The sequence below is a fragment of the Ailuropoda melanoleuca genome, chromosome 3 (assembly GCF_002007445.2).
Source record: "Ailuropoda melanoleuca isolate Jingjing chromosome 3, ASM200744v2, whole genome shotgun sequence".
Classification (NCBI taxonomy): Eukaryota; Metazoa; Chordata; class Mammalia; order Carnivora; family Ursidae; genus Ailuropoda; species Ailuropoda melanoleuca.
Window position 1 is genome coordinate 14079031 of NC_048220.1, and position 27281 is coordinate 14106311.

Genomic DNA, 27281 nt, shown 5'->3' on the forward strand with positions numbered 1-27281 from the left:
TATTCGACAGAGATAGAGACAGCCAGTGAGAGAGGGAACACAAGCAGGGGGAGTGGGAGAGGAAGAAGCAGGCTCCTAGCGGAGGAGCCTGATGTGGGGCCCGATCCCACAACGCCGGGATCACGCCCTGAGCCGAAGGCAGACGGTTAACCGCTGTGCCACCCAGGCGCCCCAAGAAATACTTGTTTTATATGTTGTGAGAGAATACAAGACAATTATGAGATAAATCCCCGCCCAAAAGGAGTTGTCAATCTAATTAGGAAATAAGATATCCTTATAAAACCAGCAGTGACCCTGTGAACAAGACAGGATTTTGTACACATGTACATTTTGCATTTTATTCTGATTTTATACACACGTTTGGCCCTCCTCCCCATCCTTTCTCTAAAAGACAGAGCGAAAGGCAGAAGAAAACACACTTTCATTTTTCATCTTGCATTACTTGTGGCTTTACCACGTGAATGATCCCATGCGTTTCAAGGATCCGTCTTTGAACATGTATTGTGTCAAAGCCATACCGTGGAGTGAAGAGCTCATTCTTTCCACTGAAAGGGGTGAAAACAGAGCCAGATTAAGTAACATGCTTCCTCTCTCCTCGTGATGTGGCCTAAGAAATTCTCTCGTGGATCTGTTTCCCGGTGACCTAGAATTTAAACCCGAGTCTCCACTCACTGTTTCTATATAAGAAATCTGCATACGTTGTATTACATCCCACATATCTTATTCTTCCATTTTTGACTCTCATCAGCAAAGCCTGGAAGGGTGATTTCTAGGCTCAGAGAGAATAAGAAAACCTTCCGTCTGCCTCTGCATTGCGTTCTTTAGAGACCCTGGCACAACGCAGACCCTCGAGACTTAGGAGGTGTCTGAATTTACTGTGTTCCTCGGGAAACAGCAGAGAAGCAGTCATTCAGGGTGGCTTGGTCTCCCGACATGATGTGATGTGATCCCCCTAATTAAAGTCTAAGTGGGGACACAGGTGGCTACAGGATTTTCACAAAGGCGGCATCCCGTTGTCCTCATTTACTTCTTGAGTTTCAGGTTGTTTTGTGTAAATGAGACAGAGAGAGATACTACATCCTGGCGTTTTAGAGACCTAGGCAAGACTTCACAGGGACCATAGCCTGAAAGCGGGCGGATGCGGCCCTAGATTGGTTTTGTGTTCTTTGGTTTGCCTTGATTTTCACTGCTAGGGACTCACCGAATTCCTTCCATAACGACTATTAGAAATCATTCTTTGCTGCTGTCATTTGAACTCTCTCCCGAATGGAGAAAACAAAGCCTTTTAAAGCATTTTGTCCTAGCAACGTGCTTCTTTTTCTTCTTTTTTTTTTTTAACTCTTAGCAGAATTCTAGTGGTTTGCCTCTACATGTAGGGATAACATTTTACATTTGAAGCTTCCAAACAGAAACGTAGAAAAAGCAGCTCCTTTAGAAATTCAGTACATTCATTTTGCTTAGGCTAATATATAGTGAGATTTTCAGTCAGTAAGAGAAATATTCTCTAATAGAAACACGGGTGAAGGATAAAATGAATACAAATGGCCAATAGGCATATGAAAACAGCCTTTGCTTCAAACTTAAAGACATGTAAGGAGATACAACACTGACACAGAATTTTTCACTTACAAGAACCTTTAAAAAAAATCTTTCAAATGTCCACGGTTCATGGGCTGGAGAGAAAATGGCAACTCTTTTGTAATGTTGATAGGATTTGGATAGATGCAAACCTCTTGGAAGGCAGTCCGGCAAAATACAACCTCAAAAAACTGCATAGGCTTTAACCTGATATCTCAGGAAGATAATAAAGTAAATCCTCAAGATTAGTTTTTGGGAATATCACACCAAGTCCTTAGAATAGTCTACTGGTTCATTAGTAAGAGCTTTGTAAAATAAATTAGGGTATAGTCATACATCAGAATATCATGCAGCCATAAAAAAAAACAATGATGTTGAATTGCATGTGTGTTCAACAGGGAAGATTTACAGAACACGATGCAGATTTTAAACAATAGATTACAGCACAATCTGTATGGTATTATCCTAATTTTGTAAGCCTATATAGCAAAAGATACTTGGAAGTATGTTACTCAAAATATGCACAGCAATTATCTGTAGGTGCTGAAATCTGGCAGGTTTTCGTCATATTCTTAATATTTTCCTGCATTCTTAAAATTATTACACTGAACATACTTGACTTTTATAGTTTGAACAAGAAAGCAGACGATCTCTCCTCACTTTCAGGAAAAATCTTTTTTTTTTTTAATTAATGACAATGGTACTTTTTTAAAAATGGAAAACACCTCAGTCCCTGACACTGTGAAGAGGCACAAGCATTTTATAATTATGTAGCTATTTTTAGTAAATCGGTGTGAGTCTTTTATGTCTGAAGCTTTGTCTGACTCAAAGTAACCAGTAAAACAGGTGTGCTAGGTCGGGCAGCCCATCTGTTTTTCTTCATAGGGATTTTTTTTTTTCAGAGGTTGGAAAAGGATTTAAAATATATCCTCACTGGCTGAAAAGCTAGAAAAAGAAAATTAATACCTTTCTTACAATCCAGCATCACCTTCTGTTGCTTTTTTCAGGGAACGTGTATTTAGAAACAACCAACAATGCCATTCGAGAAGTTTTGCAAATGCAGGCTTTGATTCAGGCCAGAGTCTCAAAGTTTACTTGCCAAAAAGATGTTAATTAATAGCTTAGGTAAAGAGAAAACAGCCATAAATGACTCAGTTCTTTCCAGAAAGTCCCACTTGTGATTAAAGGCTTGTTTTGTACTAGAAAGGTTTGGGGGTCTGGAGTGGAGCAGCGAAAATCTCTATCTGACCTCCCTACTTTATCATTTCCTTCCACTGCCTCAAGAGAAAATCACAGCAGGTGATTCACAGAGGGATTATTTTTGTCTTTTAAAGGGGTCACACGATAGCTCTCTTATTTGGGGGGAAAAAAGTCATAAATGTGTACAACCATTTTGGAAGACAGATTGGCAATTTCACCCAAAACTAAATATACTCTTAACCATGTGACCCTGCAAACATACTCCTTGGTATTTATATGAATGGTTTAAGCCCTCAAACTTAATGGTATTTACCCAAATGAGTTAAAAACTGCCACATGAATGTTTACAGCAGCTTTATTCATTACTGCCAAAATATGGAAGCCACCAAGATGTCCTTCAGTAGGTGAATGGATAAAGAGACTGTGGTTGCGTTCACACAATGACAAAAATAAATGAGCTTTCACGATATGAAGAATCTTAAGCACACATTGCTAAGTGGAAGAAACCAATGTAAAAAGGCTACCCACTATATAATTCCCACTATGTGAGAATTTTCTAGAAAAATGAAAATAACAGAGATCGTAAAACAGTCGGTGGTTGCTGGAGGTTTGTTGGGAAAAGAATGGAAGCAGGGCCAAAGAAGTGGGTGGAGAGCAGGGGGTTTTTATAGCAGTGAAGCTCTTCTGTATGTTACTCTGATGGTCAATGCATGTCACTGGACGTTTGTCAAAACTCATGGAATGCACAACACAGAGAAGTGAGCCCGGATGTGAACTATGGGCATTAGTTAATAATAATAATAATGTATGAGGACTGGCTCATCACCTGTACCACACTAATGCCAGACACTAATGATGGGAGAAACCATGGAGGTGGGAAGCAAGGAGAAGTGGTATTTGTGAATTCTTTGTACTTTCCACTCAAATTTTCCACAAACCAATAACTTCTCTAAAACAGGAAGTCTATTAATTTTTTTAAAAAGTCATTAACGACGTTCATGTGAACTTCTGGGTCCACCCGAGAGCTCTGCAAAGTATCTGGAGCTTTGCTCTGAAAGGCACTGCCTGACCGGGGTTGTGGCTTTTTGTCCTATAGTGTACAGCAGACCATATGAATGGTGGAATGAGAATGACAATGCGTGCAACCCACGCACTGAATATGTGCAAGCTATTACACCCATTGTTTCACGTGATATATTACAATATTCTGGGCTCAACCCATATTTTCCAAAACTTCAGCCCTCAATTACTTTACACATACCTTATTCACCATTTTTTGTATTCATCTCCGAGATTTCCAAGGATGAGAAAGACGACGTCGCAGATCCGAGGTGTGATGCCCCTACGTCTAGATGACTATGTAGCATGAACAGAAGGAGCATATACTGGTTTCGTAGTTATGCATTTCGTGTTTTGAAATGACTTGGCTGAAAACTCCAGTAGCCTTGAAAATGCACGGGTCAGTTGTCCTGCTGCAGGCTGCAGAGCTGATGGACAGCCCCGCATTCTGGATGGACCTCAGTGTACGAGCTGAGGACACACTTGCCCTGGGCTGTCCCCAGCCAGTGACTAAGCACAGAGGGCTTCCTAGGGCACCCCGCTTGCTGCCAGACATGGGAAATTTATCACAACTGCAACTTCTAGGACTCTGGCCCAAACCTAGTGAATTCAAAATTTTAGAGACTCCCTGGGATGCCAGGGTGGCTCAGTCGTTAAGCATCTGCCTTTGGCTCAGGTCATGATCCCAGGGTTCTGGGATCGAGCCCTGCATTGGGCTACCCTGCTTCTCCCTCTCCCACTCCCCCTGCTGGTGTTCCCTCTCTTGCTGTGTCTCTCCCCGTCCAATGAATAAATAAAATCTTAAAAAAATTTGGAGAAGCCCAGTAGTCTCTGTTTAAATGTGCTCTCCAGGTGATTCTGGTGTACGTTCAAACCACATTAGCTAAATCCCAATGGGTAGTTAGGGTGAATTCCAGAGGGTTGTTAAAATTATTGAAAAATATCCATTTTGCTTCAAGAAAAATAAATTTCCAGCAGATGCCGGATGGTGGTGATGGCGGTGATGGCGGCCTATGCACCTCTCTCTGAGAACCAAAGGGTGAAAACCACAACGACCACAGCTAACTCCGCGTGTTTAGAAAGTAAGGTGGAGGGGTGCCTGGGTGGCACAGCGGTTAAGCGTCTGCCTTCGGCTCAGGGCATGATCCTGGCGTTCTAGGATCGAGCCCCACATCAGGCTCCTCTGCTGGGAGCCTGCTTCTTCCTCTCCCACTCCCCCTGCTTGTGTTCCCTCTCGCTGGCTGTCTCTATCTCTGTTGAATAAATAAATAAAATCTTAAAAAAAAAAAAAAGAAAGTAAGGTGGAACAGCTCTGAGCTCTCTGAGAGTGAAAATATAGCTTGTGAAACTAGTTGTTTTTTTTTTATCTGTCAATGTGTGACAGAGAAGATGGGGAAACAACCAAGTCCGGCCAATGTGCAAAGGTTGTTCTTTTCAATGAAATGGAATTACTAGAAAGTGATATTGACCCAGAAAGTTGAAACCTGATTAGCCGAATTGCAACGTGTCTAAGGAAAAAAAAAAGTCATCCACAGAGAAGAAGTGGTCTCGGTAGATTCTGGAAAAAGCCAATCCTTCAGAATAACATTTGCAGTGTTTAGCATTACCCGGAAGAGAGAGACCTTGACTAATGGAAATGAATGGTCAACATGGTATCAAACGTAAAGTGCTCATGCATGTATCAGACTTGAGCACACTGACCCTTGAGAACACTTCAATATCTCTGTAATTATTACACCTGATGTGCATATAGAAGGGACATGGGACTTCTTTTCCAGCAAACTTTAGATCTGCTTGGAAGTATGTTTTATATCAATGAACAAATCAGCCTTATGGACTATATCTCAGACTCAAAGGAGTTTGGTTAGTCCCTAACCTGCATCGACTCCACGGACCCAGGTAGTATAGAATTTCTGAATCTGCAAGAGCCTATTGGCTTGGTCAGTCCGATTTTATTCAGACACCTATATCTCGTCTGCATGCTACACATCCTGAAAAATCATCCATTTTAAACACATGAAATTTTTCATTACCTACCAGAACTCCAGAGAAGAGACCAGAATGTTTCCAAGGTAATTACTGATGTGAGTACTGTCAAGAACTGTGAGGGTTCTGAGATTTGTACTCCACTTGCTAGCTCACAAGTAAGGTGCCGCATTGTCACGGCTGCTGGTAGAAACCACCAGAGTTCCGTATCAGAGCTTAAGAACAGCAATAGCCGTAGCCAGGGTATCGGCATTTCTGGGCGGGTTCCCTGAGCCCCATCTCCCACAGGAAACATAAAGAGGGCCAGGTGATAGCTGTCATACACAGGTGACTGCACTGTAGGAGAAAGATCCTGAGCCTAGAGAGGCAGCATCTTTTATAATGAGTAGTAAGCATGCCTGGCCTTCGCTCTAGAGGGAGATGTCATCTTTGTTATGCTGGATATGACGCGTGCCTGCCCATTGCTCCAGCAGCTGATACTATCTCTCTTCTGGGCTATAAGGAAACCTGCCCTTTGCTCCAAAGGGCAACACTGTCTCTATTTTCCAAGTGTGTTCACTCTACAAATATCTTTGAGATTGACCAGAACAAAAGGCAATCAGTACCTCACTTATAATATGTGCAGAAATGTGAAAGACCCACAGAGGATTGTCTCCCAACAAGTATATAGAAAAAAATTCCCCAACCTGAAAACATTAGCCCATAGATAAATGGTTTCTTCTGGAAATCTTGTCCTTCCATAATGCTATTCATATAAATTAGAGCGAGGTAAAAGTTATTATCCAGGCTAGTCTACTTCGAGATAAAGACACATTTGTTATAATATGTAATATAAAATGGCAGAAGCTATAATTTTTTTTTCAGGTCATGCCTTTCAAATACTGGCTCTTTTTCCCTTGATATTTTTACTATTTCTATAATTGCAAGTTTTCATAATTTCTCCTTTACTTTCCTTTAGAATTGTTAGGAAATATTCTGATTCTGATTTTACCCAGCAAAATGACTCACTAGCTTAGAGCCACTCCTCAATCTTGGACACTTTGAAAGTTTAGTAAAATGTTACGTTGTTTCATTATTACTATTGTGGTTACAGTTTTCTTCTCCCTTCTGCTTGCCTAGCTTTTGTTTATGTCATGCTACAAAATACTTCTGATGCTTCCTTGATAACTTGTCCCAGACATAATGTCTCCTATCAGAGATCTGAGAGGGCAGTTGAAAAGAAAATCTCTTTATGCTAATGGGAACATATGGTCTTGTTCTCTTTTTCTCAATGAGATGTATAAAATGAGAATTTTATCTTGTTCAATTTTTTTTCCAAAAAAAAAAAAGCATTTAACATTTTATACAGAAGCAGTGTAATCCTTTAAAACACAGTGGGTAACCTTGAAGAAACTCCCTGTCACAAATGGTTAAAATCTAAGGGCAAAATTATGACAATCATTTCTAATTTTTGCAACTCTAATTGTCTATGGCAGATTCATTTGATGTGGATATTAGCTTTGACTCCTAACTTGAAGTCAGTTATCCTTTCATTCTATGCAGGCTGCTCACTGTAAGAATAAAAACAGTTTTAGCCTCTTCAAAAGCTCATTATTTTGAGGGGCAGGCTTTGGCTTGATCACTCGAACCAATTCGGGCTCATGGCCAGCTTTGTCTCCTTCTGCACAAACATGGAGCAGTTGACTTGGATCACAGAACTGTGATGGGGAAGACACATTCGGGCATTCCGGAGGTTCTCGACATAAGCTCCAGGGTCCCACCGTAATAAGAACCACAGAAACAAAACCAAATACAAAATTTTCTTGAGGGGAGTTTTTGTACTTTCAGTCTGTATGATAATGTCTTAGAACGTGTTCAGAAGATGCAGGCAGGGGCGCCTGAGTGGCTCAGTCTTGGGTGTCAAGAACTGTGAGGGTTCTGAGATTTGTACTCCACTTGCTAGCTCACGGATACTTCCTATCCGTGGCATCAGGCCTTATTTCACCCAACAGAATGTCCTCCAGGTTGGTCCACATTGTCACAAATGGCAGGATTTCCTCCTTTTTTTTTAAGGCTGAATAATATTCCATTGTATGTATATGTCACATTTCTTTGTCTATTCATCTGTCAAAGACAGTGTGGTACTGGCATAAAGACAGCCCAGTGGAACAGAATAGAGAGCCCAGAAATAAGCCCACACACATACAGTCAACTGATCTTCGGCAAGGGTGCCAGGAACATACAATGGGCTACTTTCTGTTTAAGTTTTACTGCAGGCTTAAGTGAGTTTACATTGCTTTCCGGCTGTGCATGATATAGGCAAAGGGTTCAGGGACCAAAAACCTGGTCTGCGACTGAAATCTGCGTTAAGTTTGAGCCTCGGCTCAGAGGACCTTGAACAGGGGCAGAGATCAGAGGGGAGATAAATACCACTAAGTTCACAGTGTATTAATCTGTTGCAATATGCTAGATGCCAAATTTCTGAGTTAAGAGTGCCCCACATATTAAATAATGACAACATCATCTATCCTACCTCCCAGAGTTGTTCTGAAGATTAAATGAGACAACGTACATGTAAGTTCTTAAAAAACTACGACAATCTTTTGTTTTTAAAAGCAGTTATTCAAATATAAGATTTTATTATTAATTAATAATCTTGATTATCTTTTTTAAAAAGATTTATTTATTTGAGAGAGAGAGAGCACGAGCAAGAGAGAGTGTGAATTGGGGGGAGGGGCAGACGGAGCAGGAGAACCAGACTCCCCGCTGAGCAGGGAGCCTGATGTGGGGCTCAGTCCCAGGAACCCAAGATCATGACCTGAGCCGAAGGCAGACCCTTAACTGACTGAGCCACCCAGGACCCCTCTAATCTTGATTATATTTATGTAATAGGATGCTATCTTAGTAGCAAAAGTAGAGGTTTTCAAACATATTTTAGAAAGTAAAGGTCTTACAACGTTATGACTCTCTACATTCCTAGTCAAGCCAGGTACCTTTCTATTCATGTATTTTTTTATTCTTTCTTAGATTTTGAGAGTCTTGAGTTCAGGGAATATTGGATTTATCTTTACTCTCAAATCATGTCACTCAATAGAAGTATGTGACACAGATGAATGATGATGCAATCAATCAGTAATTCATTAATAGACACCAAGGTGAATATGAGAAGCAAATACAATAGAATTTTCCTCAAATGAAAAGTGTAGGTTCTTAAGTAATTTAGAGGGGGACAAAAGTTTTGGATTATTTCTTAAAGTACTGAATTAAATTAAATTACTCACTTCCGGTTTAATATACTATGAGGAAGGTAACTTCTTTCAAGCTACCAGGAGGCCTTTAGTTAAACTAAAACTCTAATTTGCTAATGGCACCCTAATGACCTTTAAGCATTAATGAAAACTGCCTCATTTATGCCTGAGGCTAACTCACTGCTCAGACGAAGTTCTGTCCCACCCACAGACACGACCAGAAGGGCGGATCACTGCAGGAGCCAAGTGCCCCAGGAGGGAAGATAGTGAAAAACACCTCTGAGAGGGAAGAGAAGTGTCACCTACTCCTGACCCTGCCACCAGCCAGCTGCATGACCTTGGCCCATCGAGGCTTATTCCCTAATCTTGAAACTAGCAGTGGCTCTCAACCAAGTGGCTTTCAACCTAGTAGAGGGGGGCCTGCCTGCATCTTCTTCTTTTTTTTTTTTTTAAGATTTTATTTATTTATTTGACTCAGAGAGAGAGCCAGTGAGAGAGGAAACACAAGCAGGGGGAGTGGGAGAGGAAGAAGCAGGCTCCCAGCGGAGCAGGGAGCCTGACGCGGGGCTCGATCCCAGGACCCTGGGATCATGCCCTGGGCCGAAGGCAGACGCTTAACGACTGAGCCACCCAGGCGCCCCTCATGTTAAGTGTTCTTAACACAATCACAAAATGTAGCCTCGATTAGAAGGCTGAAGAAGATGGTCTTCACCCAACAGGCTAAATTCTCGAAGACCAGAACTAAAAAGAAAAACAAAAACAAAAGCAAAACACAAAACACAACAACAAAAACTGTGTCTAAAAGACATCTCCAGCATTCCTAATGATTAGGCAGAACTTTCTCTCATCAGATGCACATCCCATCCTCAAGGTATAATCCTTCTTTCCAAAGGCAGAATGATTCAAAGGGAACAAGGTTGGCCTTCCTCGTCCCCAGAGTTTGGCCTTCTTTTATGTTCTCTCCATCTTTTCCTAGCTTCCTGCTATCAACACCGCTTAGAGGGTTCTGGTGATCTGGGGCAGGGGGAGGCGCTTCCTTCCTTTCTTGTCTTGGACGAGGACCTCTCAGAGAGGAAATTCAAGTGAAAATGGTAAAAAAGTGTGGCCAAAAATCAGTATGTGACTTGTTTTGTCTCTCTTCAGGCTCATTCCATGCATTAAGCTTCTCCATTGAACCTCTTTATATTCCAAATTTCGCTTCAGTGATTTGAGGCTTGTTCGTGAGTATTTAGATACATTGCTCAAAGTAAGGAGTAAGTAATACCGGTGTTTTTGTATACTGATTAGCCACCCCTGAGTTAAAGAATCATTTATCTTTTAAATCAAATTATATTTAGAAATCTTTCAACACCAAGTAATTTATGGTAATAGAAGAAGTCTCTAAAAAATTAGAGAATTTTTAAAATTTTTTAAAAATAAAATTTTTCCTTAGAATCATAAGGGCTAGAGGATGTTCCTAAAATAAAATAGAAAATTACATATGTAAATTGACTGTTTTCGGACTGTGGGCTAATATGGTAAGACAGTGGGATAAAGGGCTCAAGAGTGGGATCTGGGGTCCAGCTACCTCGGTGGGTCTGATCTGGGACTCTCCCACTTATTCACTGTGTGATCTTAAGCAAGTCATTCACGTTCTGTGTGCCTCAGTTTGCTCATCTAAAAGAAATCATGGATAACAGTAGTATCTATCTTACAAGATTGATGATTGAGGACATGTAAGGTGTTCAGAAGAAATGTCTTTGGTGATGCTTGCCCAACGAGCTAATATTCATGTGAGTACATTGGCTTATTCCCCGTCCGTTGTTGTAGGAATTCTCGCACCACCTAAAGTCTCACCAGTTTATTTCTGGAATTTTCCAGTAATGGTTCCCATGAGCTCAAAAAAACTCATGTTCTTCCACTTTGGCCTAGGCCACCCAAAGGCATCATTTGACTCGTGTGATCTTGGCCTTGTGGTAGCCTGATTAACCACACCCAGGGTGCCATCTCTAGATGCTTCCAATCTTGGACTCCCACTGCACCAAAGCTGAGGTCTGTTCCACCTGGAAAGGAATACCTCTCCAGCCTTCTGATGTCATGTTCTGCCCTCAGGAAGGTATGCCTCAGGGAATTTGCTTTTATGCCTCATGCCTTCTGCCTCTTTCTCCATAGCTCCATACTTCGGGCCCTGGCTGGGCAGGAGAGTGATAACTGAAGCCCAAATCCCCTTGTGTTCCTACACCCTCCTTCGTCTTCAGTGAGAAGCTCTCCTGCAAATGGACCCAGGGAAGTGCAGCCCGGTAGTGCCTCACGTGAGCTTGGTGGGCTCAAACCTTCCCTCAGGCTCCATCCAGGACTCTGACTCCCCCCTACATGATTGCACAAAGAAGCTTGTGAAATCCTGACACCTTCTTTCAGCAACCAGTAGAGAAAATTTCTTTTTAATGCTCCCTTTTGTGCAATTCCTGCACTATTTTCAGTAACTACGTTTTCTAAACAAAGAGAAGTTTTCCATATGCTTTTGTGATTTTTAGCAGGCTGCCGAATGAGGACAGTAAAAGTCTGAAATGTGTGAACTGCTGCTAAGACAGTCCCACATGTGTCTACTTCCTTAAACAACTTTCCATCAAAAGTACTAAATTTCTCCATAATATCAACTATTAACAACGTTCTCAGTTCAATGTTTTTATCAGTTGAGGCAACCAACTGATTTAATATTACCTAGAAGGCTTCTTCTTTGAGATTCAAAATGGCAAACAGAAAGGGAATTTCTACGGAAACCGATGAATTACTGAAATCTACATCTGAAACTGATGATGTTCTATACGTTGGCTAATTGAATTTAAATTTAAAAAAAAAGAAAGGGAATTTAACATGCATAAAGCTCTGGGAAAAAGATATGAAGGCTTTCATGGTAGTGGGGAGTAGTAAACTTTTTTTCTTCAGAACATTCCTGATGGATAATGTTTATGTGTGCGAATATATATACCCACTGTTTCTACGAGCCTAGCAGAGGTGCACTTGGCTGCAGGCTGTGCATGGTACTTAGCTGTAAGCCCCTCTCTTCACCGCCCACTAACCTGCCACACACTGGTGATTAGGAATTCTGGCTCCCACCCTTAGTCCTTTCTACCATAAACACGCTGCCATACAATTTATGCCTGCAGTTGCTACTATATCCCGAAGTATAGCTAACCTTCAGTTGCTGTCCCAACTGGTGGTGTTTCCAGTTTTGCGAGTTTTATCTCTGAATCAGCTTTAATAGAAAATGGCAATGTCCCGAAGCATTCCTAATCACCTGGGTCTGGAATGTATTTACCGCCGAATTTCAATAATGTACATTTCCCTTTGAACTTCAGTGATCTGGGGATGTTGAAAGAATGCTTTGTATAGTGTTTCCCTAATATCTGTATAGAGGTTCTCTAAGCCTCTAACTTTGTGCCATTCAAGTGTATTGTCAGATAAGGGGATGGGTTAACCTGGCATGGAGCAATTGGAAACAAGGCAGCTTGCCTGAAATGAAGGCTCAGGAAAGATAATTAAGACGAGAGACACCTGCTTACCATCAAGGCCAGGCAGTACAAGTAAGCAGCAGTGCAAGCCTGAAACCAAAAATTGACACGTACGAGTGAAAAGGGCTATCATTCCTGCGCAAAGCTTTTCAAAACTGCGATGATTACACTAACACCACCTTGCAAACATTTCTATTTTAAAAATGACTTGCAGAGTTTGACTTCTTCTTTGCCATTTCAGATGCCTTTTATTTCTTTTTATTGTCTGACTGCTGAGGCTAGGACACCTAGTACTATGTTGAACAGCAGTGCAGAGAAAAATCAGGAAGCTTGTTTTAACATAAAATGAGATTTTATGATATAGTAAAGGATATATTATTATAAGCTGTAAAAGGAAGAAGAAAGCCCGTAAAGGAACTACCCCAGTCATTCAGAGATCACTAATGTTCCTCTCTGGGTTATCCATCCTCTCTAATTCAGCTCCCGGGGACGACTGGAAACTTAGAGCAGTTTTTCTGTGGCTAGGAACTACAGCATATAAGCCAACATTCACTTAGTCTCCTACAGATGACTGAGCTAACAGTTTGAACTTTCACAATTTTAGAAGAGGCGGTCACCACCCTGGTCACCACCCTGGGACACTGTAGTGCATCCGAAATGTGCAAGAGATACAAATTATCTTTTCTTCCCATCTTGTGCAGCTAGAGACAGAGACACTGTACCAGGCCTCCAAACTTCGTTATGGTGCCACTAGGCTGTCCATCACTGTCAAATTCCTATTGGTATTTCCATTAAAGAGGGAAGAGGGGGAGAGGAAAAGGGATGTGAAAGGGGAAAAAAAAATCTTAGTCCTTGAAAGTTCGGCTCACATATTTGTGCTAAATATATTCTACGCGTTGATGATTTGGCAGGTGCAGTGGTAGAGACTAATGCCCAACCTTTGTCTGGCATTTATCTCCGCTTATCCTCTAGACCCAGACCCAGAGTCAGCTGGAAGCACCATGCGAAGTGTTGCATGATGGAAACACCTTCAACCAATGGGCTATTTTGTCCAAGAAGCTGTCCCGCCAAATGAATCATTTCTTATTTCTTGAGTGGGATTTTTCCCCCTAAAGGAGTAATAGATTTTCACCTCACCATCTGTATGCACTCACTCTGTTCCTGCTGGTGGCAAAGTCCAGTCTTTTATCAAGCGATTACCTAGGGCATGCTGTACAACGAATGACCACATCGACGGAGATCATTCTCCGTGGAGTGGGAGGAGAGCCATATAGTGAGCCCTTGACCTAGGGCTCATAAAGACAACGTGCTCACCAACTGAACTCTCTGGTTAAAGAAAAAGAAAGTATTTCAAGTTAGGAAACAAACCTGGTTGCCCAATATTTTCGACTGAATAGTAAGTATCCTCAGCACTTTTGCCTCAGGTTAAATAATTCAATCACTTCTATTCTTTACTCAGAAAGCTCCCATTTTCAGACACCTAACAACCAAATACACCTGTGAACTTGGATTGGATCCTGATTTGAAAAAAAATATAGAAAAGATATCTTTTTTTTTTTTTTTAAAGATTTTTTATTTATTTATTTGACAGAGACAGAGACAGCCAGAGAGAGGGAACACAAGCAGGGGGAGTGGGAGAGGAAGAAGCAGGCTCATAGCAGAAGAGCCTGATGTGGGGCTCGATCCCGTAACGCCGGGATCACGCCCTGAGCCGAAGGCAGACGCTTAACCGCTGTGCCACCCAGGCGCCCCGAAAAGATATCTTTAGGTAGTTGGAGAAATTTGAAAATGATTATATTAGGGAATTACTGTTGATTTTCTTGGAAGCAATATGCTATTATAGTTTTACATGAAAATACCTTTACTTTTAGAAGTTACAGCTGAAATATTTAGGTGTAAAATATGATGTCTGCAACTTTCAAATGTTATTCCCATGCACACACACACACAGAAGAAATAACGAAATTATTAACAAGGTGGCATTTGATTATTCATTGTACCATTCTTTCCACTTTTCCACATTTTTGAAAATTTTCACATTAAAAATTGAGGAATAATCATTTCTCTTTCACAAGTTGGGATAGCTTGATGAACACTCCAGGCTAGGCCAATGGTTAAAATTCAATACAATAAAATAGAGAGAAGAATTCTTTTCCCCAGTTAGGTTGCAAAGGAAAACAAGTTTGAATTTGTTTCACTCATTCATCTATTCAACAAATTTTTATTGCATATTTACTCTGTGCTACATAATATGGGATAAAGTGACAATCAGAAATTCCTTCAGGAACCTGTAATTCAATAGAGAAAATCAACAGTAAGTATTGTTAATTTCGCCTCTTACAGCTTTCCATCCCCTTCAAGAACGCTGTTCAACCGTCATCTAATGCAGGTACAAGCACTGCTGGGTATTGTCATCAACTCTCACTTGAATCACTGCAATTGCTGAGGACTTGGTCCCCTGCTGAAGTTCCTGCCTCTCCATGGACCTCATACCTCTATGATTAATTGGGTCTCCAGGCTTATCCATCATCTCTTCATACCTCAAAATCCACACTCAATATATTAAATTACTTTCCATTCTCCAGATTACTGTGCTCCCTCTCCCTTTAAGGGTATGCACATGACATTCCCTTTCCTTGAATCATGTTCTCTACTCCATGCCTCCTCTACCTTTGCCTGTCCACCTCTCATCCTTTAGGTCTCATCTTACATGTCGCTTCCTGCAGGAAGCTTTCTTTGACCTCCAACATCAGCACCTTGACAATACCACCATCTACTTTCCATATCGTTCCACTTAGCACAGCATATTGTAAAGGCCTGTTGAATAACCCACTCAGTGCTTAAAAATTAGGATGGTACACTTCTCGCTATGAATTCTGGCCTCACTGATAAGAATAATAATATCGGCTGGAAACATCAAAGGGATATTGGAAGAGTTTTCAGCTCTTTGCATATGGGTACCCTGAAAGTAACGGTTATTATCATATATCACCAGGGACAAAAGGTCTATGGATGAATACAGACCAGATGGTAGTATTTTAGCTGCTTTTTGTTTGAAGTGATAATATCTTTAGGAACCTAAAGGAAGTCAGAACTTGACTGCATTATACACGCCCAGTATGATACCATGTGCCTTTAAATGGTGCCCATACACATACACATTCAAATTGGAATGGAATAAATGAAAAACTCACAATCTGACAATATGCTGATCAATTCCCCTAGTTATTTGTTGAGCTTGTCACTAGAAAGCCTTTCCTGAGTCCTCTGGTAATGTAAATAATCCTTATGATAGTACACTTTGTGCTTTGTTGAATATCTCATTACTGAGGGCATTCTCCTACCTTTCCTTCTCTTTCTTTTCTTTCCCTTTCCCCTTCTGCCACGGATTATTAATGATGGCGGGCTGTGATTTATTAGCCTTCTTGCACAGTGTCCCTTAAGTGCATGGTTGACATTAGCAAGATGCCAAGGCCATAACCCTGCCATAATCCCTGTTGTGCTGTTTTCCACCGAAACACTTGCTGTTTTGTCCAAACTTCATTCATCACTTATATCTTTCTAAACAACAAACAAGTATAATGCTGTCTATTAAGCTTTATTTTTAGTAATGCTTTGATTCAGCGTATTTTAATTTTGAAAGTTGGCTTAAAGGCAGCTCAAATACAACTTGGCGTATTATCATGCATGTATCTTTAAGTATTCCCTGTATAGCTTTAAAAACCAACTAATTCACATAATATACCAGTTACTAGACCGAAGTGATAACTCAGCCTCTTTTGAAAAATAAGGAATCACCCTGATTTATATGTATCACAAAAGCATATCTACCCAGCTTTCTATTATCGGACACTTTCAGATACCTACAGTGAACGATGCTCATCGTGGTGAACTTGAAGAGTCTGCAAGATCAGGAACATTGAATTATGGTTGGTGTGTTTTAGTGTTGAGTGCTTTTAATCTTTAATCCCTTTTGAAATGCAACATGCATGTTGTGTAGGTAATCTAGGCAGGTGTGTATTTTTAACTGCTAAGTGTCATTAGTCTCTTTTCCTTTTTTTTTTTTTTTAAAGATTTTACTTCTTTATGTGACAGACACAGCCAGCGAGAGAGGGAACAGAGCAGGGGAGTGGGAGAGGAAGAAGCAGGCTCATAGCAAAGGAGCCTGATGTGGGGCTCGATCCCATAACGCCGGGATCACGCCCTGAGCCGAAGGCAGACGCTTAATGACTGCGCCACCCAGGCGCCCCATTAGTCTCTTTTCCTTAATAGAGCGCCCTGTGTGCACAAAGTTGTTAAACACTCCAGGTATTTTTTCGATTCTCATTCAGATGCTTTTTTTCTTTTCTTTCTTTCTTTCTTTTTTTTTTTTTAAAGATTTTATTTATTTTTTTGACAGAGAGAGAGAGAGACAGCCAGCGAGAGAGGGAACACAAGCAGGGAGAGTGGGAGAGGGAGCAGCAGGCTTCCCACTGAGCAAGGAGCCCAACACAGAGCTTGATCCTAGGACCCCGAGATCATGACCTGAGCCGAAGGCAGACGCTTAACGACTGAGAAACCCGGGCACCCCCCATGCTTTTTTCCTTACGGCAATATTAAGTGGGTCATTTCAGAATTCAGAAAGGAAAAGTTATCATACATAGTTATGAAAGTTATCTCTCTACAGTTACCAGCAGGAAGAGTCTGACATTGAATTTTCCACCAACTATCCTCTAATTGTATGGTTTAATGGCAATAAATGTGAGTATTGATTGCAGTAACTTTAAACAGATTCCAGGCCTACCTGTATATGGTTCTGTGGTCCATCCCAGTCTCTGCTTTCTTCCTCTGAAGAAACTGAAAGCGTTCATAATTCTATATAAGCAGAGCATAAAACTTGGCCTTGAATCTTTGGGTTTCCTAATTCATGCTTATTTTGGTAGGCCAGCCATGAATCTTTTCTTTAATCCAAGTGCTCTTAGAATATTCAGGAATAGAAAAAAAAATCAGCATCGTTGACTAATCTAGGAAGAAAAAAACATGTGACGTGTCTTAGTTTATATTTTAATGTGTTTTAAAATAATCTTGGGGCGCCTGGGTGGCACAGCGGTTAAGCGTCTGCCTTCGGCTCAGGGCGTGATCCCGGCGTTATGGGATCGAGCCCCACATCGGGCTCTTCTGCTATGAGCCTGCTTCTTCCTCTCCCACTCCCCCTGCTTGTGTTCCCTCTCTCACTGGCTATCTCTATCTCTGTCGAATAAATAAATAAAATCTTTAAAAAAAAATAATCTTTACATTTCTGAAGTTGTTGATTAGAAGAGATGAAGCAACCCAAAATGTTTTGTTTGACTTTTTGTGCTCAATGAACTTTGTGTCCTTTCTGGTAACACAAGGCTTGTTCTAAATACAAAGTTTGAAAAGTAAAAAGAGCATATGGGAACAAATAGAAAATCATCTGTAATCTGTCTTCATTTCCAGAAAAAACACTGCATCAATACGGTGACTTGTGCTCTTCCCCTGTTACATATCCCCAGAGCACCAGATATTGTCCCCTTTATAAGAATCATCATGCATGATTAGTTTAATGCTTGCTCTTCCCTAAATGCTGCAATCCTCTGGAAGCAGCACTGTCTCTGCCCTAGGCACTGTCCTGTCTAGAGTGCCTAGTGTCAGGTGTGTCTTAGAGCAGGCACTCAACAGATTCTGGCTGTGGAAAGAGGACTGTTCTCTGTGCATTTTTATACATATATTTTTTGCTTCCAAAAAATAGTATTATATAGTCCAGGTTGAATGTGTTTTCTTTTTTTTTTTTAAGATTTTTTTCTATTTATTTGAGAGAAAGAAAGAGAGAGACAGAGAGAGGGAGAGCATGAGGAGGGGTGGGGGGGCAGAGAAAGAGGGACAAGCAGACTCCCTGCTGAGCAGGGAGCCCAACACCTGGCTGGATCCCACGACCCTCAGATCATGATCTGAGCTGAAGGCAGACCCTTAACCGAATGAGCCACCCTGGCACCCCAGATAGCATGTGTTTTCAAGTAAAAAGCCTTTTTATATATAATTTAAAAGATTATCTCAGGTGATACAATGGTTGATACCTTATTCTACTTCTAGTATGAAAAATATATATACATAATAAATCAAGTAAATACTTCACAACATAGAACATATTCCAAGCCAGATCACACTCACACAGCAAAAAATCAATAGAGCCAAGCATAGATACCCAGCAAAAGACATTTATCTAAATATTAATAATGCTATAGTGGCTTTTCCAAATTTATAGTACCACATCTTTTTAATTTGTGACAATTTCTCAATAGGAAAGCTGTTGAATTTCAGTGCTCTCATGAGACTACCTAAGCTTTGACAACAAGGAAGGTACGGGGACTGGGACAGAACAAATCACTAGCCTTATGAAGAGGAGGTGGAACCCTCCAAGAAATTATATTTTATTTATTTATTTTATTTTTTAAAGATTTTATTTATTTATTTGACAGAGAGAGACAGTGAGAGAGGGAACACAAGCACGGGGAGTGGGAGAGGGAGAAGCAGGCTTCCCGCTAAGCAGGGAGCCCGATGCGGGGCTTGATCCCAGAATGCCAGGATCATGATCTGGGCCAAACGCAGACACTTAATAACTGAGCCACCCAGGCGCCCCCAAGAAATGTTAAAAACAATAGCCAATGTATAATTATAATGGTGACAGGTGCTTTAATGTGGAAAAAAATGGATAGAACCTTTCATCTGATGCCTCATAACTATATTTCTCAGAAGATCTGAAACAAGATCTACAATTAAAATATTGGGTTTGATGCTTATACTCACTGTACAACCCCCTATGGGTACCAAGAACTCATTAATCACCAAATATAATCATTAGCTCTTTTCAACCATCGATTTCATTGATCTCTTTTATTTTTTTTTCTTCCTTTTTAATCTATGCAAGGCACATCCCCCCTGCTGTCACTTTCTTTACCTTCAATACTTTGTATTGGTTTTCCTCTTCCCTATCTGGCCATGATTTCCCATTCTGTTAATGTACCGGGCTTCCTTTCCTTGCTCTGTAAATATTGACTTTTCATTTTCTTGTGCTCTGAACTCTCCTCAGGCAATTTCATATACTTTCATAGATTCAACTATAGGACCCTCCAGAGCCATATTTCCAACGGCCTGGTCATTTCCCCTCCATTCTCTGAAATTTTTGGCACCTCACTCCCTCTTCCTCTCCACCATGAGCTAGGTTTCCATCCGACGTGAGTCAGTATCCTGGATGGCCCATCACCCACCTCCCACGTCTTCCATGACCTACCCATACCACCTCAGCCACCCACTCCTGTGGTCATTCCTTGCAACTTTTTATGAACTGAAAATTCTCTGCCATCAGAATGACTAATTTAAATATTTCTGCTGTGACCAAAGCTTCCTCTTTTTCTAGTTTCATCTTGAACTATATTCTCACCATGATTTTTCTAAAACCTCATTAGATCTCTAGTCTTTTGAGCTTTTATCTTTCCCTGACAATCAACACTTGGACTTGACTTCTTTTCCTATACAGCTTAGTTACTATAATCCAACACTTCCAACATTCTCTTCCTAATATCCTAAAAACTTCCTTCACTCGACTATTCTTCTGTCTTGCCTCCTGACCAAGCCCTTCAGGCTGCAATGCAATGGTACAGTCCTACACTCTCGTGCTCCTACACCAGACAGGTTAACATTGCCATACAGTCATGACTGTTAACCTTAATTCTCACAAGGCCTGAAAAGATACTTATGTTACTTAACCAACTTTCCAGTTCTCCATATATTATTCCAATATATTTCCCATTATCCTCAAAATTCTGATACTCTCTCTTTCACTTACAAATTCTTAGTCACCCACAGATTTTCTCATTTCCTGCTTCATGGAGAAGAGCATAATCACAAAAGCAATCTCCTCAACTTGTCATTTGAAGACCTACAGACAGACTTACAGCTGAATTCACTCTTCCTTCCTTCCTTCTTACTGCAATCCATTTAACAGAAATTTATTGAAGGTCTTCTTTGGGCCAGTCACTGTGCTAGGTGCTGGAATTACAAAGAAGATTAAGATTGACATAATCTCTTACTTCATGGACCTTAAAGTGTGGTGGAGAAGAGATCCATTAAATAACTATCCTAATAATGAATTAATTTCATTTGCGATAGGTATTGTTATGAGAACAGGATGCTGTAAGATCATGCATCAAGAGGACTTGACCTATATCTAAAGTAAGACTTCAAGGCAAGTAGGCTTTGTTCAGGCTAAGGTACACATATGTAGAAGGAGTTTCAGTCAAGAGAATGGATAGGAAATGTCATGTCCAAGGAAATAAGAAATGGTTGATGTGTCAGGAATACAGAGAAATAAGTATAAGGTGAGATTGAAGACAGATGGGTCCTTGTTAATCACACTGAAGATTTTGGCCATTTTTCTAACAACAGAGGGACATTTTGAGCTGGGGAGTGTACAGTTGAATTTCTTTTTGTTTTGTTTTGTAACACACCTAATTCTGGCATTTAAAAGAGATTGCTCAAAATTGGGTAGGGGTCGGTAGAGCAGAAGCCTGATTTGATTGTACTGAGGAGTGAGTATGAGAACATGGATCAGGAAGAGCCTATTCCACTTTCTAATCTGGTTACAAAAAAAAAGATGGCTACTGCAGCAGGCTATGAAACCAGAGGGTGGTTTGCTTTCACGTGCAACACATTGGAGTATGGTTATTGTAGAGAGGGCAAGAGTGAAGGTAAGAAAGATGTTGCATTTGCAGAGATTCAGAGAAAACTAAGAAATCAGATTTCTTTCAGGGAGCTGACACTATAACTAGTATACTTGCACTTGAAAAGATCCTTCCTAGAGCACATGTGACAATATGGTGCATATAATAAACTACAGATAGATTAGCATGAGGAAAAGATGGGGAGGGGGAGTTAGGGAGGATGTGGTATATAAACCGAGCCTTGGATAAAATGGGTAAAATAAAGATGTGGTCAACTATGATGATGGAAGCTTAGATGCAAGAGACATTTCAAGAGTCTATTTTACTCTGTGATTACACCAGTATAGACACTAGGACTGAGGGAAAGTCCAAGGTGTCAAACCTACGTGTGTGTGAGCTGGTGGTACTAATTTGGGAAATAAAAGCACTGCTGCTCTGCTTCTGTCTCAGAGAGAAATCTTTTTTCTTCCTCTAATGAAGAACAGAACAAAAATAGGGAAATGTAGGGCAAGGAATAAAATGGAGAAATTGACCAATATCCAGAAAATACTAAACTCAGTCTCCATTTTGTGGCTCCTTTTCTCTTCAAGGGTCCCAGAATGGCAAATCTACACACATTCAAGCGTAAGTTCAACATTATTATCGATTTTTGTCTGTCAGGTGGCAGGAAAAAAAAAAAAGAGGGCAATAATGCCTCTTGATAGAAAAATCTGCACTCTTATGTAATTGGAGTCAGAGAGTAAAACAGAACAAACTCTATACAGTCTGACTATAAGCAGAGAAACTATATGCTTGGGAAAAATTCCATGTCTAGATATTTAGTTCAAAGGATGAAATGCAAAAAGGATAGGTATGAGGATGTTCACGGCAGAGTTACTTAAAAAGAGTGAAAAATTTGGAAAAAACCGACATGTACATTTTTTGAGTAATAATTAAACATGTTATATGTGTACAAGGAGATACCATAAAGTTGTTACCCAGAGATACGGATCTCTATGTATCAACATAAAAAGTGCTTCACAATCCAGAAAAATAGCAAGTGACCGACTATGGCGTGTCTGTTTGCATCTATGAAAAAACCTATTTCGTGACACATAACAAGTGTCTGAAAAGAGACACAACCAGAGAACCAATTATTTTGGAAAGACATGTAACTACATGTTAAACGTGTATGAGAATGGAGGGGTAGCTCTTGCCTAGTTGATTTTTGCTTGTTTATATTCTGTTGTATTTTGGGTTTTTTTCAATTTTTTATTTTTATTTATTTATTTATTTATTTAAGATTTTATTTATTTATTTGACAGAGAGAGACAGCGAGAGAGGGAACACAAGCAATGGGAGCGTGAAAGGGAGAAGCAGGCTTCCCACCGAGCAGGGAGCCCTATGCAGGGCTTGACCCCAGGACCCTGGGATCATGACCTGAGCCGAAGGCAGACGCTTAATAGCTGAGCCACCCAGAGGCCCCGATTTTTTATTTTTATTTAAATTATAAGAGTCGTGGTATTTCACCTGTGGCCCACAAGGCTGGCAGACCCCACCCCGCCCCCTCATGGGGATGGAGGGGCTCTGTGGGGGCCCCCCACTTATTCTACACCTCTCATGTCTCCTCACCATGCCAGACTAGAGTCAAGCTCAACATCGTCTTCTTTCCCTGATGATTTCCCCAAGCCCGTTCTCTTGGCTGTGGTTTTGCTGGACAGTAGGTAGGGACAGTGGGAATCTTGTTCATCCATTCATGCAGGTCGCTAATTAGATGACGAGGCATTTGGCTGCCTTAAGAGAGTCATACTTACTCCCTCCATTTACCCGCACTTCACTGAATTTCTTCACTTTCATCTCTTGTATTTTCTAATGATTCAGTAATTGATACAGACTGTTCCTATAAGGGAAATGTGGTTTTTAAGCTTAAAAATCCAAATCTAAGTAATTTGGCATGATACATACGTATCAACATTCTTATTCGTCTACATGTTTAATGGGCTATCCACTATCAAAGGGAAAATAAATTGAAATTTTGGAGTTAAGTAAATGAAAAGTCTTTTCATACTTACGATACCACAGACTATTTTCTCCTAATGTGATACTACTCTAAATGGTTCTCTAGAAACCTGACAGTGTTACATCACCTCTCTAAGTATTCAATGAAAAGTAAGACTCAGTAAATAAAATGGCCTTTCCAAATTGGGCAATTGCCCATGTAAAATGCAATTCCTCCAGAGTGGAGACCAAGAACCCATTTTCCTTAGAGTGGTCCCTGCTCCAGATCAGAGATCATTATGTTGGGAATTCAGGTCCCTCCATGATGGACCCAGCTCACTTTAGGATTCTTAGGAATCTTAATGCATAAAGTAACTATGAAAATGCCTTTCACTTGGAAGGCTCACCAAAATGAATGAATGAATGAAAGAATCATTTGATAAATAATCTTATGGCCAACAGGCCAGCCCAAGCATCCGAAATTTTAAGAAGCTAAAGGTGACAAAATGATAATCAGGCTGCTACGAAGTAAGGCAAATACATTGCTCTTAGCCTCTACTGGAAGTGACACCGATAAATGATATCAGAAACATGCTGTCTCAGTTAGTTCTGACTGCTACAACAAGTACCGCACGCTGGATGGCTTAAACAGCAAACATTTCTTTCTCACTGTTCTGGAGGCTGGAAGTCCGAAACCGGGATGCCTGCGAGGTCAGATTCTTGGAGAGGGTCCTCTTCTGGTTTTGTCCTCGCCTGGCCTTTCCTGGGTGCGCACACTCAGAGATCCCGTGTCTCTTTCTCTTTTCCTAAGGGTCTTGATCACATCCTGGAGAACCCCCTCCAAATGCCATCATAAAGGGGAATAGAACTACAACATGTAATTTTGGGGGAGACACAAACATTCAGCCCACAGCAAATGCCAACCTAATTTCCAGAAGCAGAATGTCTCCATCCTATTGTTACCAGTTATCCATCAATCAATGCTATTGTTTTTCTACGGGAAGAAAGGAGTCAACAAAAGTTGGGTAGTCAGCATGAGTGCTTAGAAAAAAGGAGACGTCAGAGGAAAAAAAAACAAAACAAAACAAACTTGGCTATACCCACTCAGCATGTCCAGTGAGGAGGGGATAGTCTAGCCCTACAGCTGCTTGACCCAATCCCTGTGGCAAGTGCCCACAGCTCAGATGCTGAAAAATCAGGTTATTATAGGGTGATGTCATTAAGCATTTAGACATTACAATTGTCTCTCCTCCCCTCTCAACCACCACGGCCCTCTCATTCCATGTTCACTAAATAGCTTCTGATTGTAATGTGCTTTCCTGTACAGATTGTGCACAGGGAAGGAATGTGCTGCTCTTGCAGACTTGCAAAGTCCATGGGATGCCCACATTTCTCCTCTCAGCTAGCTGTCATTCTCATCTACCCAAGCCCCTTCCATGAGCTCACTCGGTGCATGCTGGATATCTAGAGATTAAACATAGTCTAGGAATGCTGATCGAAAAAGATACCATCTCTTAACTATTTGCTCACTCATAGACTTTGACCCCTGGCTCACAGTCTTCCTCTTGATTTCATGCTCTGCCAGCCTCACGGGTGATTGACACATCCAGATGGATGTCCCTTCCAACATTCTGTCTTCTTGGTTCTTTGACATGCAAATGTTCCCATGAGTTTTTCCATCACCCCACCTCACCCACCTGCTTGCTCCCAGGGCCAGATCCTAGACCTCATCACTATCACCTGAAACTGTTTTACATTCCAAATCATTAACTCATATTTCTTGTTCTCGGACCGCAATGGCTTTCTAGCTTGCACGTTCACTGCTATCAGGTCAACTGCTTCCTACGTTCCTTTAAGGATCCAGAGCCATTCAGAGTTTTCTCCCAAATTTTTGCAGCCATTTGCTAAAGGTATTTTCTCATTAGCTTGCTTGCTTTTCTTTCTTTCTTTCTTTCTTTCTTTCTTTCTTTCTTTCTTTCTTTCTTTCTCTGGGCTAAAATAGCACAACATAAAAGTTACCGTCGTGACCATTTTAAAGCATCCGATTTGGTGGCATTAGGTACATTCTCGCTGTTGTGCAATCACCCACCTCCAGAACTCTTTTCATCTTGCAAAACGGAAACTCTGTACCTATTAAACACTAACTCTCGGTTCCCTCTACGTCTCCCCGCCTCCAGCCCCTGGCAGCCAGCAGTCTACTCTCTGTCTCTTTGAATTTGACTATTCTAGGTACTTCATATGTCATATAGCAGTTGCCTTTTTAGGACTGGCTGATTTCACTTAGTGCGATGTCCTCATCCATGTTCATCTAGGAGTTCATGTGAGGTTCATCCATGTTGTAACACGTGTCAGGATTTTCCTGCCTTTTTAAGGCTGAATAATACCCTATTGTATGGATAGACCATATCTTGTTTACCCATTCATCTACTGATGGACACTTAGGTTGCTTCCACACTTTGCCTATTGTGAAGGATGCTGTTACAAACACGGGCATACTCATTCATCTTTCTTATTGCTGTCAATCTCTGAAAGCCTTTGTAATTTACTCATTTATGAACCAAACCACTATTAAAATGATTCTTCAAACACTTGCCATTTATTTTCTCCCTTTGTCTTCTCTGAAAAATGTAGTGATAACATAACGATGATTGTGATGGTGTCATTGACTAAACCATTTTACACTGGCAAAACACTGTTCATTGATTGGCTCTGCAATCAATGGATTTGAGTACTCTATTAAAGCTGGCTAGCTAACATTTATTTCTTAAACATGAAAGGTATGTGAAGTATTTCCTTAAGAGGGTTCAGACCAATCACATGGTTGTCAAATATAGTTTTTCAAAGAACCTGTAGTTAATTGCATGGACAGCGCTCCTCTCCTTCGGGCACATGGGAGAATTTTACTTCCTTACTGTCATCGCAGTGATGCGAGGCCATGAGATAAATTCTGGAGAATTGATGGCATGAAGAGTGTGCATCTGTTTTAGGCTGAAGCAATGGAGGTTTACTTCTGGGCCAAAACTCTCTCTTCTGCTGCATCATCAACTAAGGAGTCCACTTGACCCAGATGGTACAGCTATAGGACGGTGGAAATGCGAACAAATGATCACTGAGTAGCCATATGGAAAGGCATTTGCCCTGGACAGTTGCCCAGAACCTCAACAGACATTCTGTAAGTAAGAAATAAACCATTGAGATTTGTGGGATTATTTGTTTCTGTAATATAACCTAGTCTATCCTGACTAATACAATAGTGGACTACTCAAGCAAATTGTGAGTTGGTATCTGTCCATTAACCATACAATAAAAAAAAATGAGGCTAGTATGGTTAATATAGAAAGAACCTCCAAATATATTAACTTTAAAAACCAACATATAGAATTGAGTACATATTATGTTACCGTTTGTATAAAATACAAATAAATAGTATATCTATACAGATATACAAAAAAACTGGTAAGAGGGGTTGCCTCTGGGAAAAGGGAGGGAGGACAGACAAGTGTGGGAGAGACATATTTCACTGCTAGAATACTTTTTAATGTTTACTATTTAATAATACTTTAAAATAATGAATGTATGGATTACGTGGTCATAAATAAACATTTAAAGCAGTTATGAAAGTTTAGATCAAGCCAGTGGTTAGGGGAAAAGAAAAAAAAGAATAAATTTGAGAAATCATGCAGTAATCAGTATGGCACAGTTTGAGAGCTTGTAAATTTTAGGAATACAGGGAAGGAAGAATTCAGAGATAATCATAATGTAAGTTCCATGGGGGCAAAAATTGTAGTCTCTTTTGTTCATTGACAGTACATATGAACTGACTATATAAAGTATCAATTATTGTTATGTTGAAAAAATGTTTTTGTCCTTTGCCGTTTACATTATGTTTAAAAGTTGGTAATGTCTTTCCTTTTTCATGTAATGACATTTCGATAAAGGGTTCCTTTATTTTTAATTTGGCCTACTTGTTACCTTCAACTGCAGCTAACTTTTTAATGAGAACATGTTAACAAAATATAAAATCACACCATGGAAATACAGAATTA